Below are 13274 nucleotides of genomic sequence, written 5' to 3' on the forward strand. Positions count from 1 at the left end.
AGAGTATCAGTGTTCTAATTTTCTGCTTTCTACATAAACTCAACATTTCTCACAGCCCTAAACAATATATTTTTGATAAATGGTTTATCCATAGTACCTATCAGAAGAATAGGGGGAGGTTCCCTGATGCTGTGGCCAAATTTCCCCTATTAGTATAAAATACTACCGGGTGTCTCCCCTGAAGAGAGACCACTTGCCTAGTGGGATTTACCTGGTCAACAAAAGGACAGACAGACATATAAAAATAAAAGTGTTTATAGATTGCTTCATCACTGTTAACTTAAAAACAAAATAAACACTATAAATGATAGTCCCCTGTGGGAAACTGTCTCCCCTAGGGGCACACAGTTGATTTTTTTTCTGTGAATGCTGTTGCCACTAAAATTCCCCAAAACAGTCAAGTCTAGTAAAAAAAAAAAACAGCTACTAAAGCACACTTATATTATAGCACGTAAATCATCAACCTGCTTTTTTCAAAATTTTCTTACATAGGGTCAGAGTGTCACATTAACTGCCACCTCTCTCTATTACAGACCATTCTCCTACTTTCTTTGATAGTCATGCATGACCGTCAATGATCTCCTATCTTGCAATCCATCTATTTCCTGTCGTCTTCTTCCTACATCTCCCAAATCACGTTCATCAAATTATCTTCTTTTTTTTCCTACACATGGTCAAAATTCACCATAACCTGTTCTCCTTGATCTTCTCGGCATTTGGAACCACTTTGGCTTCTGATCTTCATCAATTCCGAAGTCCTCATCCTACTACTCACGTCAGGCACTTCATCTCCATCAACTCAAGCTTCCTCGACTGTTCTGCCTGGACTGCTCAGGTTTCTGTGCCATATAAAAGCACTGATTGCACCACTGTACTGTATACTTTACTTTTTCGGCTACTTTGGCATTCTTCTATCATGCACTGCCCCTGATACTATATGCCAGTTGGCTGCAGCAACTTTGATTCTAGCTTTGACCTCCTCATTCAGACTTCCCTTTCTCATTATCAATTCCAGATACTTGAAGTTTTTAACCTGTTTCACTATTTTCTTCTCTCAATTTTCTGCCATCTTTTGATTTCCTCCATTTGTTACTGTCTTGCCCTACTGAGTTGCACTCAGTTTCATCCCACATGCCTTCCTGCCCCCTATCATTTGGTTTAGTTCCTGTTCAAAGTCTTCTTGCAGTGCCACATTGTCTGCTTACAGCAGCTTTGTTGATATGTCCCCTATGACCTTTTTGCTAATACAGTCCATTACCAGTATGAACAGTTGTGGGCTCACAGATGAACTCCAATGCTCAGCAACTCCCAGTACAAACGCCTTTGTTACTCTGAGCATTGTTCATACTTGTGTTACCAGGTTCTTGTACACAGTCGGTACTATTTCTAAAAATGCTCCTCAGACTGCCCAAACCAGCTTACTTGAGACATTGTCATATGCTATCTTCATGTCTAGGATTCTCCAGTTGGACACCTTCCTCATTTCCAACTTCTTCTCCCCTACCTGTCTCACTGCAAACAGTAGGTCCAGTTGTGCAGTATTCTGGTCTAAATCCAAACTACTCATCTCCCATCTTATTTTCTACTACTCTGCATATTCATTTATCTATGACCCCTCTGGCAGTTTCAAGTAGTGTGACAGAAGCTTGAGGCAGTCCACTTTCACAGATCAGACTGTACGACCTCAGGCTCCAGCCAATCAATCAGGGGATGGGCAGTACTGGCATTCCATCATAGATGTACCTCCCTTAAGACTGGAGTCAGAGAAACTGTCTTTCAGTTTCCTCCTCTGCCAGTGAGGTCCTTCAGTTTCCTCCTCTGCCAGTGAGGTGTAGTACTGTCAGAGGTCTGAGTTTTCACTAGCAAGGCATGAGTTCCTCATCTGCTAAGAAAGCAAAAGCCATGTGTAAAAATGGTAGTCACCCCAAAAGAGCTAGTCCTACACAACCTGCTAAGCATTAGTTTCTGAAGAGATGATCCAGTGTATGCTTTGGGATGCACAGCGTGCCCTCTTACTCACATACACAAGAGAAGCTCTCAAGTACTGCCATCTTTACAATAAGGAGGTAGATTAACAACATCTCCTTCTTATGAGTGACACAGGTGAACCTCTAGCATTTGTGGTAGTGCTTAATGTTGTGCCCCTCTTCCAAACAGTAAAACCAAAGTCAGTTTGGGTCTTGACAAATAATTTAATGCCTGCATGGACGCAAACAGTTTGCAGTACTTTACCTAGAAAAAACTAGGACTGCAGTCCACACTGTGAAAGTAGTAAAAAAGAAAAGGGGGGAGTCTGAGGAATATCATGTTTATGTATCTTATGTACTACAATACTGTCTGCATGGGAAGAACAGCAAGCATATTCTCTAGCAAAGGATCTAACACTTTTTTCAAATTCTGAATGGTGGAAAGGATGCTAGATTTTGGTAGCTATGCTCGCTTAGGAGGGTTTACCAAAAATCCAAAGAGCTGACTTAGGAAACTAAGAGGTGGTCTTATGCATACAGTTAGTTGGATTAAAAATAGAACAGCCAAGCAATGGAAAAAAACTCTGGACCAAATACAGGCAGTGTATTACTACTAAAACAGTAAGAACACTTAAAACATGGAGGAGGAAAGTTCAGTAGAATGCATGGTCAGTCTGGACAGATAGTAGTGGATGGTATGTGAAAAAATGGAAGGTAAAACAGGAAGAGGAAAGAAGTTTTACAGACAGGTTAGATGGTAGAGTATGAAGACAGAAAGGGATACAGATATTGCAGCAAGCTAATGTGGGAGGGAGACTGACAAAATAAAATATGAATAATTAGCTTGTAAAGATGTTAAGTCTAATATGTATAAAAGCACTGAGACCTATACAGTGGAAAAATAAATACAAATAGGTCAGACAATGCTTGAAGACCAAGTTTCACCTACTACTGTCTTCTGCACATCTCACAACTGATACATTACCAGCATTTTAGCATAATTCATATCTGATCTTTTAAACCAAACTACTACTACCACAAACGTTTCTCCACAATCACCTACTTCTGCCACTACTGCATGTCTACAGTGCTCAAAAGACTTCAAGGAAAGGTACCCAGAAGTAGCACACTTCTCAATTATCCAGATTTTTGCCTCCTATTTCTGGTATATTTCTCATAAAATTATGGCTTTCTGGCAAATCAAGGACTGACGTCATAAAACAATGGTAGACAAATATGTTTTAGACTTCATATCCTACAGAAAAATTCATAATAAATACAAAACCTATTATTCTATCAACTCTGTAAGTTTGTAAGAGCAGTATTTAAAAAGTGTTCCTATACTGGGGCCTTTTGTCGTCCACCCCCCCCCCCATTACTTGTACCTTTGTCCAGATTTCTTGCTCTAAGAGAATGAGAGATAGGTTTACTTTGAAATATAGTCAGGAACTCTTACGTTGTCATTTTCTTTAACTGCAACCATACCTCTAACAATTCTAAGTCTGACTTAAAAACTTCCACTGTGTCACAACATGCTCTACTGGGCGAGATGACTGTGAAAAGGCCGTTTTAGAATGTGGAATTAAATTCATTCTTACCGTTATGCCACGTATTCATGAATTAAAGTGTGACATTTTTAGATTTATCGGGAAACTGCAGTTTAAAGTCAGGGGTGGCTAGTGCTATAGGACTGCGGGACTGCAGCCCTCCCACCTGTAAAATGGGTCCCCCACCTGTGCATAAAATAAAGTCCCCAGTCCACTGTAGAACATATAAAAATAAAAAAATATCTCGGACTCCCACGCATGCGTGCTTAGTTCCTGGCTGCTGCATTAGGCAGACCAGAACTCCAAGCACGCATGCTCAGGCATTCCTGAGCTCCAGACTGCTCAGTTGGGCAGTCCGGATAGGGAAGGGAGTAAACTCCACCCTTCCAACCCAGAGATCTGTGTGGTGACGACCGCACAAACTGGAAGGTCACCGGACTGCATCGCCCGCAGGCTGGACCAATTGCAGGAGGCTCCAGCCTCCTCACATCTCGCGGGAGACCGAGACCAGTATGCTCGGGCTAGTATGGAGGATTGCATTCGGCTGCAGGATCACCGTATAGAGGGCCGATCGGGGGAACAGGATCACATTCGCCAGTATAGGACTGAGTACAGGATCGCCGTATGGAGATCGGGAAACAGGATCGCATGGCTGTTCTGGAGACAGGTAGGGTGTGTGTGTGTACAGGATGGCCATTCTGGAGACAGGTAGGGTGTGTGTGTACAGGATCGCCGTTCTGGTGTGTACGTGTGTGTGTGTAAAATGTCCCAGTTGCTTCATGGTGGTGGGTAGAAAATAAGGCTTGAACCCTGTACCTTGGGCTCGTGACAAGAGCCTGAATTCCCTACCCACCACCATTTCTAAAACATTTGCAGATTTTCACCTCATATTTGTTCTGTTCCTCATAAAATCTGTGGTTTCTGTATTTTTGTTACTTAAAACAGACAGTAGTGCAGTGGCAGCAGTATTGCCTGACAGCTATGGGTTGTCTGGTTTGATTTTTGGCTGGGGTGCCTTCTGTGTGGAGTCTGCATGTCCTCCCTGTGTTTGTGTGGGTTTGCTCTGGTGTCCTCAGTGGATATTTGTCCCTATTTTTTGGACTGTATTCCCCCATTATTGGCTTCGTCCAGGTTTTTTGTGCCAAGGTTGAGAGCTATGGTGATAACTGAACTCACTGAATATGTTTGGGGCTGTATTCCCCCATTATTGGCTTTGTTCAGGTGTTTTGTGCTAAGATGTTGACAGCTATGGTGAGAACTGAATTCACTACATGGTAGCCATTTAAGTTTCAGTCTTCCTTTCTTTCATAAAAATAGATGATTTGGCATAGTGGTATGTTGCTCTGGCCGTTTTGCACAGGGACCTGGGTTCAATACTTGACAGTGAAATGTATGGTGGTAACACAGCATTTTATTCTAGCAACTTTCCAACATTATACAAGCAATGTTTAAAATGTGTCCCTGGTTTTTGGGCTCCCCCACAAATAAATGTTGGCTTTGTCCAGATTTCTTGTGCTGCAAAGTTCAGAGATACAGCTGAGTGCCAAGTAGATTTTACAAGGAGCTGAGAGCTGCAGGGGAACAAAAATTTAGTGCTGCTTATGCCGAGTCTGCTTACATTGTAAATAGCACAACAGGTAGTGTACTTGGTTTTGATGCAGAAGGCTGTGGGTTCTACTCCCACAGTAGGTAGATCCATTGCTGATACTGTACTCTGTTTTAAAGGGGATGGATGCTGCAGTCCTCTTTGGCGAAGATACCTAGTAACTATGAACCTGTTATCAGTTTGCCATCCATTCCCTATTGCGATATTACTAGCATTATAACTTTTTTAATGCAACATAAGCAATTTATTCCTCAAGGGCACAGGCACTTTACTTGTAGATGAAACAATGACATATAAAGTTGTTTGCTAGCAGTAACCTCTTCATTAGTTAACAGATTTCTTTAATGTGGAATTATTAAACGGCTTTTACTTCTTCAGAGATCGTACATATTTACTGATACTGGTGGACTGTTGAAGTTTGAGTAGACTTTTATGATGGAAATGTTCTGAATTGGGCAGTTCAACTGTACTGTATTGTACAAGGAATATAATTTAATACAGTCAGGAAGGTGCATCAAAGAGCATGTGCATGTTTCGTGTTCAGGGGCCTATGATTTGAAAACAGCCCAAAATTAATCTTTATCTGCCACTGGCAAAATGTATTTTCTTTGAATGTGGGTTTCAATGCTGTTTCAATGAATGTGAGTTTCAAGGGCAGAGAGGTTTTAATGCTAAGTCTATTTTCACTGTGAGACTGCATTGCTTTGTTTAGCAGATATCTATCAGGGTTTATGCTGTAAAATATAAAATAAAACTTTCAAATGAAATCTATATCATCGTAGAAGTAAAGCAGTATGCACATTACAGTGTTTATGGCAAATGGGGCGAATTAACCAAGGAATGGGACATTGGAATGGCTGCAGGGGGGACGCTCCATTCGACCATGATTTTTTTTTGGGGGGGGGGGCTCAGACAGCCCCGGCTGAACTATACCTCTCAACTGTCCAGACTTGCAGAATTAATAGATTTTTGCTTCTTATTTTTGGTTTGTTCCTCATAAAATTTGTGGTTTTCTGCCAAATCATTTAGGAAACGTCACTAAATAATGACAGACATTGAGTTTCAGACGTCATAACCTTCAGAAAAATGCATGCTAAAGCAAGACCTGCTGTTCTATCAACTGTCTTTTTAGTACTGTTTGTATGTTCCCGCAATATATTTGGCCATATCCAGATTTCCTGCATTAAGAGGTTGAGAGGTACGTGCAAATAAATCGCTTTATAGAATTAGGAATATCCAAACCTCTCAACTGTCTCCAATTTTGACTCAAAATGTTGCTCTCCCCTTAATAATCCCTCTGCAAAATGGCAATTTTGGAAGAAAATGTGGAGGGTTAACAATTATAAATAACTGTAATGATCAGAGTTATAGATTACTTTTATTTCAGAAATGCATGTATATGTTCTTATTTTGTCAGCTGCTCCAGTTAACAGTACTAATTTTAAAAAGGTGTCCCTTCTTTGACAGGTTCCCAGCTGTATTGTGTGGCAATTTTATATTTTTGCATAACATATTTGGTCTGTTTTTCATAAAATTGTGGTTTTCTGGCAAATTAGTAGCAAATCATTAACGATTCAAGCTAGAAAATAATGGCAGACATTTGAGTTTCAGATTTCATACCCTTCAAAAATTCATACTAATGCAAGACCTACTACTATTCTATTATCTTTCTAAGTTTATAAGAGCAATATTTAAAAATTGTCATTATTTTTGGGCCTGTGTCCCACTATGTATGGCTTTGTCCAGATTTCTTGCTCTGAGGTTGAGAGGTATGAGTGTCAGAGCCATCACTGTCAGCCAAAGACATCTCAAACTGTGACCTATTTGTTGCACTCCATTCCCCATTGTAGTGGCTCTGGATGTGTCCAAGCAAGGCAAGGAGCAGTTATCCAGTGTAAGTGTGCAGAGTATTCCCCCATCCAAAGTACACCACAAGTATGACCATGGCTTTTCATCTGTCCTTGATTTTGCAGAATGTTCTTGTTTTCTGTCATATTTTTATACTGTTTTATGCTTCTTCTTATTCAGAAAATGCATGCTGTTGCAGTGCCCTCTTGCTCTGTATTAAAGTAGCAATGCTTTAATGACCATCAGGTAAGTTTGTCGGAGATTGTAAGATGCAAGTAAGCTTTAATAAGCATACTGTTAAAGAATTACCAACATTGAAAGCCTTTTCACAGTTGCCATGCAGAGAATATTTACATAACTAGATAATGAATAAGCCTTAGGTATTGAATGACAGTATTTGTAATAAAGGACAGGATTACAGTATTTTCAGAAGTTCATTACATTTGTTGGAGACTTGCAGTTATCTTTGCAGGCTTTACCCATAAACTAAACAGAATGCCAATCTATCATGTGTGGTCCATAACTTGTGCAGTAATCCTTTAAGCAATGTATCTTGAGCTTGCTTCTTGTTCGCTGTTCATTTTTTACCTTGATCATGTGTTCTCCATGAAACAAGTAGATAGTTGTTGTCAGGCAGCAGGTCTTTTTTGGATAAGAAACATTTTTACAAGTGGGGGTATCACAGTGATTGCTACTTTCAGCATGTTACTTGGTAATTTTATAAAGCAGAATATAAATTATAATTAGAACTGCAGTACAAGAAGAAGTGGTCTGAGTGAGTGCTGCTTGTTTTTTTTTTATACTTGATTTTGACTGGCATTCCAGTAATGTATTTAAAAAGCAATTTATTTTTTCATGCCTCACAAACTTTGCGTTTCCATCCAGATATTAAGTAAGTTGTCATGTAGCCAATGCATTGAAATATTTTTTTCTTCTACACTTCATTTTGTCTTGATTGGACTCTCGTAATGACGGTTTGGCACCCAGGGCAGCATATTTAATTAAAGTTCCAGTTGTTGTGGTTTTGAGCACAGGTCCACCCCTTTCAAGTTGGTCACGCCCCTTCCCATTGGCCCCACCCATTCAGCTGTCTCTTGCAGCCCCCCCCCTCTCTAATTTGAAGTCACCAGCTGCCACTGCTTAAAGTATTGTTTAATGGTAAGATGGCTTCTCTAGATTATGATTCAGATAATACTAATTCTGATTCAGATATGGATAGCTTTTATTCTTGTGTATCAGATGAAACACCTAATGCTCATTATGTATTTGATACAGACATCGCCAATATCCTGGCAGACAGGTTCAGTGCAAACTTCTCCACCCCCTCCCCCTCAAAAGAGCAAGTATCTATCCTGGCAGAATGCAGCCTCCCAAACATCTCTGATGCTCAGGTGAAGGCCGCCCTCTCCAAAGCAAAAAACACTGCTTCCATGGGACCAGATGGCGTCCCGGGTTGCGTCTTACATGAACTCCAAGAAGAACTAATCCCTCAAGTAAAACTGCTGTACAATCTCAGCCTCACTACAGGATATGTGCCCAAAGAATGGCGTACAGCAACACTGGCCCCACTCCACAAAGGTGGCGCCTCTACGGTCCTTGGAAACTATCGCCCCATAAGCCTGACTAGCCTAGTCTGCAAGGCTATGGAGAGGATCATCATGGAACTCATAAACAAAGACATTGGGGACCTAACAGACACTAGATCCTACCCAATTTGGCTTCGTCAAGGGCAGATCTTGCCTTTTGAACCTGGTTGACTTCTTCGAAACAGTCACCAAGACCGTAGATGAAGGGAAGGTAGTCCACACAGCCTATCTGGACCTCGCAAAGGCATTTGACACAATACCCCACTCGGGCATCATAGATAAGCTATCCAGCCTAAATATAAACCCCTATGTCACAAGATGGGTCGCAAACTGGCTCAAAGACAGAACCCACAGAGTCAGAGTTGCTGGAGCCATGTCAGACTCGAAACCGGTCACAAGTGGCGTCCCACAGGGTTCTGTCCTGGGACCTCTCTTGTTCGGTATTTACTTTTCTGAGGTACAGGCCAACGTGGGAGGACTATGGCTCACCAAGTTCGCAGATGACTGCAAACTGGGCGCCATAATCGACTCTCCAGCTGACACAAACATCCTTCAAAAAGGTCTTGCAGAGACGGATAACTGGTGCCAGAGCCATGGTCTAAAGCTAAATGCCAAAAAGTGTATAGTCATACCCTTTGGCAAAAACAATGTGCCCACAAATTACCACATAGGTGGTAACCTATTAAGTACAGAGAAAGTAATTAGGGATCTGGGGACCCAAGTTGATAGCAATCTTTCCTTTGACAACCACATTGCCAAAGTGGTTAGAAAGACCTTCTACATAGCTCACCTCATCATGAAAGGATTCACATCTAGATCAAGATAGGTAATCATGCCCCTTTATTCATCCCTCATCTGGCCCATCATAGAATACAATGCCCCCTTTGGGATGTACCTTACCCGACACCTGCAGCAATTAGAAAGATCCCAAAAGTACCTAACCAGGAGGATCAAGGGACTCAAACAGATGCCATATGCTGCTCTGTTAAAAAAAACTCCATCTCTACTCAGTTGCATACCGCCTACTTCCAGGCGATCTATGTCTGACATATAAAGCTATGTCCAACCCAGAATTAATGGACATGCTCCACCTCAGTAAATCTAAATCCCTTAGAGCCACGCGCTCGAGGGACTTGAACCTCAGCACAGAAATAAATAGAACAAGCTGGAGGGACAGATTCATAACCCAGAGGCTCCCTTCGCTCTGGAATAGAATTCCAATTCATGTTAGGCAGAGCACCTCACTGACTCTCTTCACGAATAATCTTGATGAGTGGATGGGGGATCGTAGGTTTGTCCTGGGGATTACTTCCGTGTCACTATTAGACAGAGGCACAGTAAACTAAACTTTAAAAAGGGCACATTATACTCAAATCAAGGGGTGGCGTAAGCCAAACACAATCAGGCTAGGCTTATAAATGCCCCAGGGCAGATAGCCTAGTATGAACCTATACGAGTATGATGCCTGCAAAAAGCAAGTTTGTTCCTATTTTTAACAATAAGAAGGTGTTACAATTGTACAAGATGTTAAATTTTGCAGTGGAACAGGAAATGTATGACTTTCTGGGAAATGTTAACAACATCATATGTAATTTAACAAAAGCTGAATAGTCTTGCTCTGGTAGCTCTCAGCAAGAACAATAATCTTAATTTTAAGCCCTCTGATAACGGCAACAAACTTGTCATTATGGATGTAACCCAATATTTGGATATGTGCTATAGACACCTAAATGATGACAATATTTATTTGAAGGTCCCTTTTTCTGTGTGCAGGTCAGCTATTAGTGAGTATTTGGACCTGATTGGAAAGGGTGTAAGACTGGGGTATATTTCCTCTGATGATGCTAAAAAGACATTTGGTGTGGATGGTGCTGACATTGCATGTTTTTATTGTCTGCTCAAAATACACAAAGGGTTGTTGAACCCACCTGGACACCCCATAGTATCGGGGACTAAATACATTGCTCATAATATTGGATGTTTGTTACATCAGCTGTTACTACCAAAGGTGATGTTGCTACCTGCATATATTAAAGATGTCTTTGATTTTTTGAAGAAAATTAATAATGTGGAAATTAATAGGAACATGTACTTTGTCACTATGGATGTGCAAAGTTTATATACAAATATTGTTCATATTTCTGGTACTGAAGAGGTTAGGTTTTTTAATGGGTGAATCTCCTGCCACAGAGTATATTTTGGAATTCTTAACTTTCTGCTTAGCAAAATTATTTTTAATTTAATAGGGAAATTTATCAAGAGAAACAAGGCACGGCTATGGGGGCGGCATTTGCCCCTGCATATGCCAACCTCAGTATGGGGTTATTTGAACTGGAGTGTATATACAGATCATCATGTTATATACAGCATGTTAAATTCAATGCTCGGTTTATTGATGATCTAATTTTTCTGTGTGATGGGGAGAAGAGAATGTGGATGAATTCATTGAGCTGATACAGTCCAATAGATTCTTTTGATGGCATACAGAGGGGCAAAAAAGTGTCCTTTTTGGATGCAGAACTGGATATTTCTGGGCCTAGAGGGTTACATACTAAAGTACATCAAAAAGTTGATGGAATTAACCAATATCTAAAAGCTTCCAGTTGTCGCACCCCCCCCCCCCCCACATACTACTGAAGCCCTCCCCTATGGGGAAATGGTGTGGATTAGTAAGTTATGTAATGACCCTTTAGAACTTCAAAAGGAGATGCTGAGAACAAGCTTAATGTTTTAATCTAGGGGCTATAGTAGCTCGATTATTGACAGAGCAGTCACCAAAATAAAAAAGAGGGAGAGAGAGAGTTACCCCTGGTGCAAAAAAGTTGGTAATACATATGATGGAAATCAGACTGACATTCATTTTTTTTCTACTTATAGTTGCTTTAGTGACATTCTAACAGGTTTGGTGATTTTGGCAGTACATGCAATGTAATAGAGATTCTCAGTTATGGTTAACTGAGAAAAGTACAGTTGTGTACAGTTACCATAAATGTAGATGTTCGAGTCTATTCACTGTTGCAGTCATTACATTTGGGTTATCTGCTTGCAGCAGCCCTCAGTCGGCCTGATTAACAAAGTAGTGAGTCCTGCGTTGGTTGCTGTCCCTTCTTCCATGACGTCAGGTCGTCTGTGGGTATAAAACATGCAGCCAACGCCATTACATCAGTTTTTCTTGCCCCAGATGTCAGGTGCCCCCCCCAATGGGAAGCAATTAACTCTATAATACAAGGATATACCTCCAACAAAAAATCAAATACACCTAAAAGCTTTGTGAGCATAGTAAATGAGAGCAGAGGTATAGCCAAAAGAAGAAAGGGGGCTGGAGGGAGGGAGGGTAACCAGGACTGCAACAGTGAATACACTCGAACATCTACATTTATGGTAAGTGTACACAACTGTACTATGTTCTTCGTGTTTCACTGTTGCAGTCATTACATTTGGGTAGATTCCCAAAGCTAAGGTTGGGAGGAGGAATTTAAATAGAATTAGGACCAGCTATAAGGCCCTGCAAGACTGCAGTGGCAAAACCATCTCTGGATTTAGAAAAAATTGGCAAATGATAATGCTTGGTGAAAGTATGTACAGAACTCCAGGTAGCGGCTTCTAGGATGTCCCTTTTTAGGGACGCTCCTGAGAAAGGCTGTAGAGGTAGATGTAGCCTTGGTTGAATGGGGCCGGATGCCCTGTGGGATAGGTTTTCCATAGTGCTTATAGCAGAAAGGAATGCAGTGGCCTATCCATTTTGAAATGGTTTGCTTTGAAATAGTTTTTCCCTCTGTCCCTGCAGCAAATGCCATCAACAGTTGTTCAGATTTCCTTTGAGGTTTAGTCCTGTCCAAGAAGAATCAAAGTTGTCTGTGCACATCTAAGGAGTACAGAATCCATTCCCCTTTGTTCTGTGGGTTAGGAAAGAAGGTAGGCAAATAAATGGACTGATTAAGAGCCACACTGGATACCACCTTGGGCATGAAGGAGGAACTGGTTCTGAGGGACACCCTGTCTGCATGAAAGATAATGAAAGGTTCCACTGCCATAAGGGCCTGTAACTCAGGTACCCTTCTTGCAGAAGTGATTGCTAAAAGGGAAGCTGTTTTCCAGGAAAGGAATTTTAAATCTGCAGTAGCAGCTGGCTCAAAAGGAGGAAGAGTGAGTTTCTCCAAGACAAAGTTAAGGTCCCAGGCTGGAGTTGGAGCTCTCTTCGGTGGCCTTAAATTTTTGGCCCCTCTGAGGAACTGCCTGAGCAGTGGGTGAGAGAAGAGGGGAGGCTCTGTGCTATAATGACCTGAAATGGCAGAGGCATGAATTTTGATGGAGGAAAAGGACAAGCCCTTTTGAAGCATCTCAGTCAAATATTGTAGAATCTGAGGTAAATTGGGCACTGCTGCGCCCACCCCTTGAGAATGGTTCCAGGTACAAAATCTTTTCCATTTTGCAGCATAAGATTTTCTAGTACTAGGCCTCCTAGCCTCTATAATGAAATACATCACTGATTTACTGAGGGGTGGTAAAGGAGAGATTAGGTAATTAGCCAGGCTGCTAGGTTCAGGGTTTGCAACTGAGGGTGCAGAATCTGGTTCTCCTGCTGAGAAATCAGGGAAGGAGTCTGAGGCAGGTGCCATGGGGCCAAGCGTAACACACTGCGCAGGAGGGAGTGCCAGTGTTGGCATGGCCAGTCTGGTACAATTAAATTGTCTTTGGCTTGTCCTGTTTGATCTTTAGT

The 13274-nt window shown here is 41.4% G+C and overlaps 1 protein-coding gene across 2 annotated transcripts in view; it reads right to left on the reverse strand.

The window, feature by feature from the left end:
* Nucleotides 1-13274, reverse strand: part of GBA2 (glucosylceramidase beta 2) — a 2751058-nt gene that overhangs the window by 925576 nt on the left and 1812208 nt on the right. The window lies entirely within an intron of this gene.

The sequence above is a fragment of the Protopterus annectens genome, chromosome 1.part1 (assembly GCF_019279795.1).
Source record: "Protopterus annectens isolate FY-2018-M chromosome 1.part1, PAN1.0, whole genome shotgun sequence".
In the NCBI taxonomy this organism is placed as follows: Eukaryota; Metazoa; Chordata; order Ceratodontiformes; family Protopteridae; genus Protopterus; species Protopterus annectens.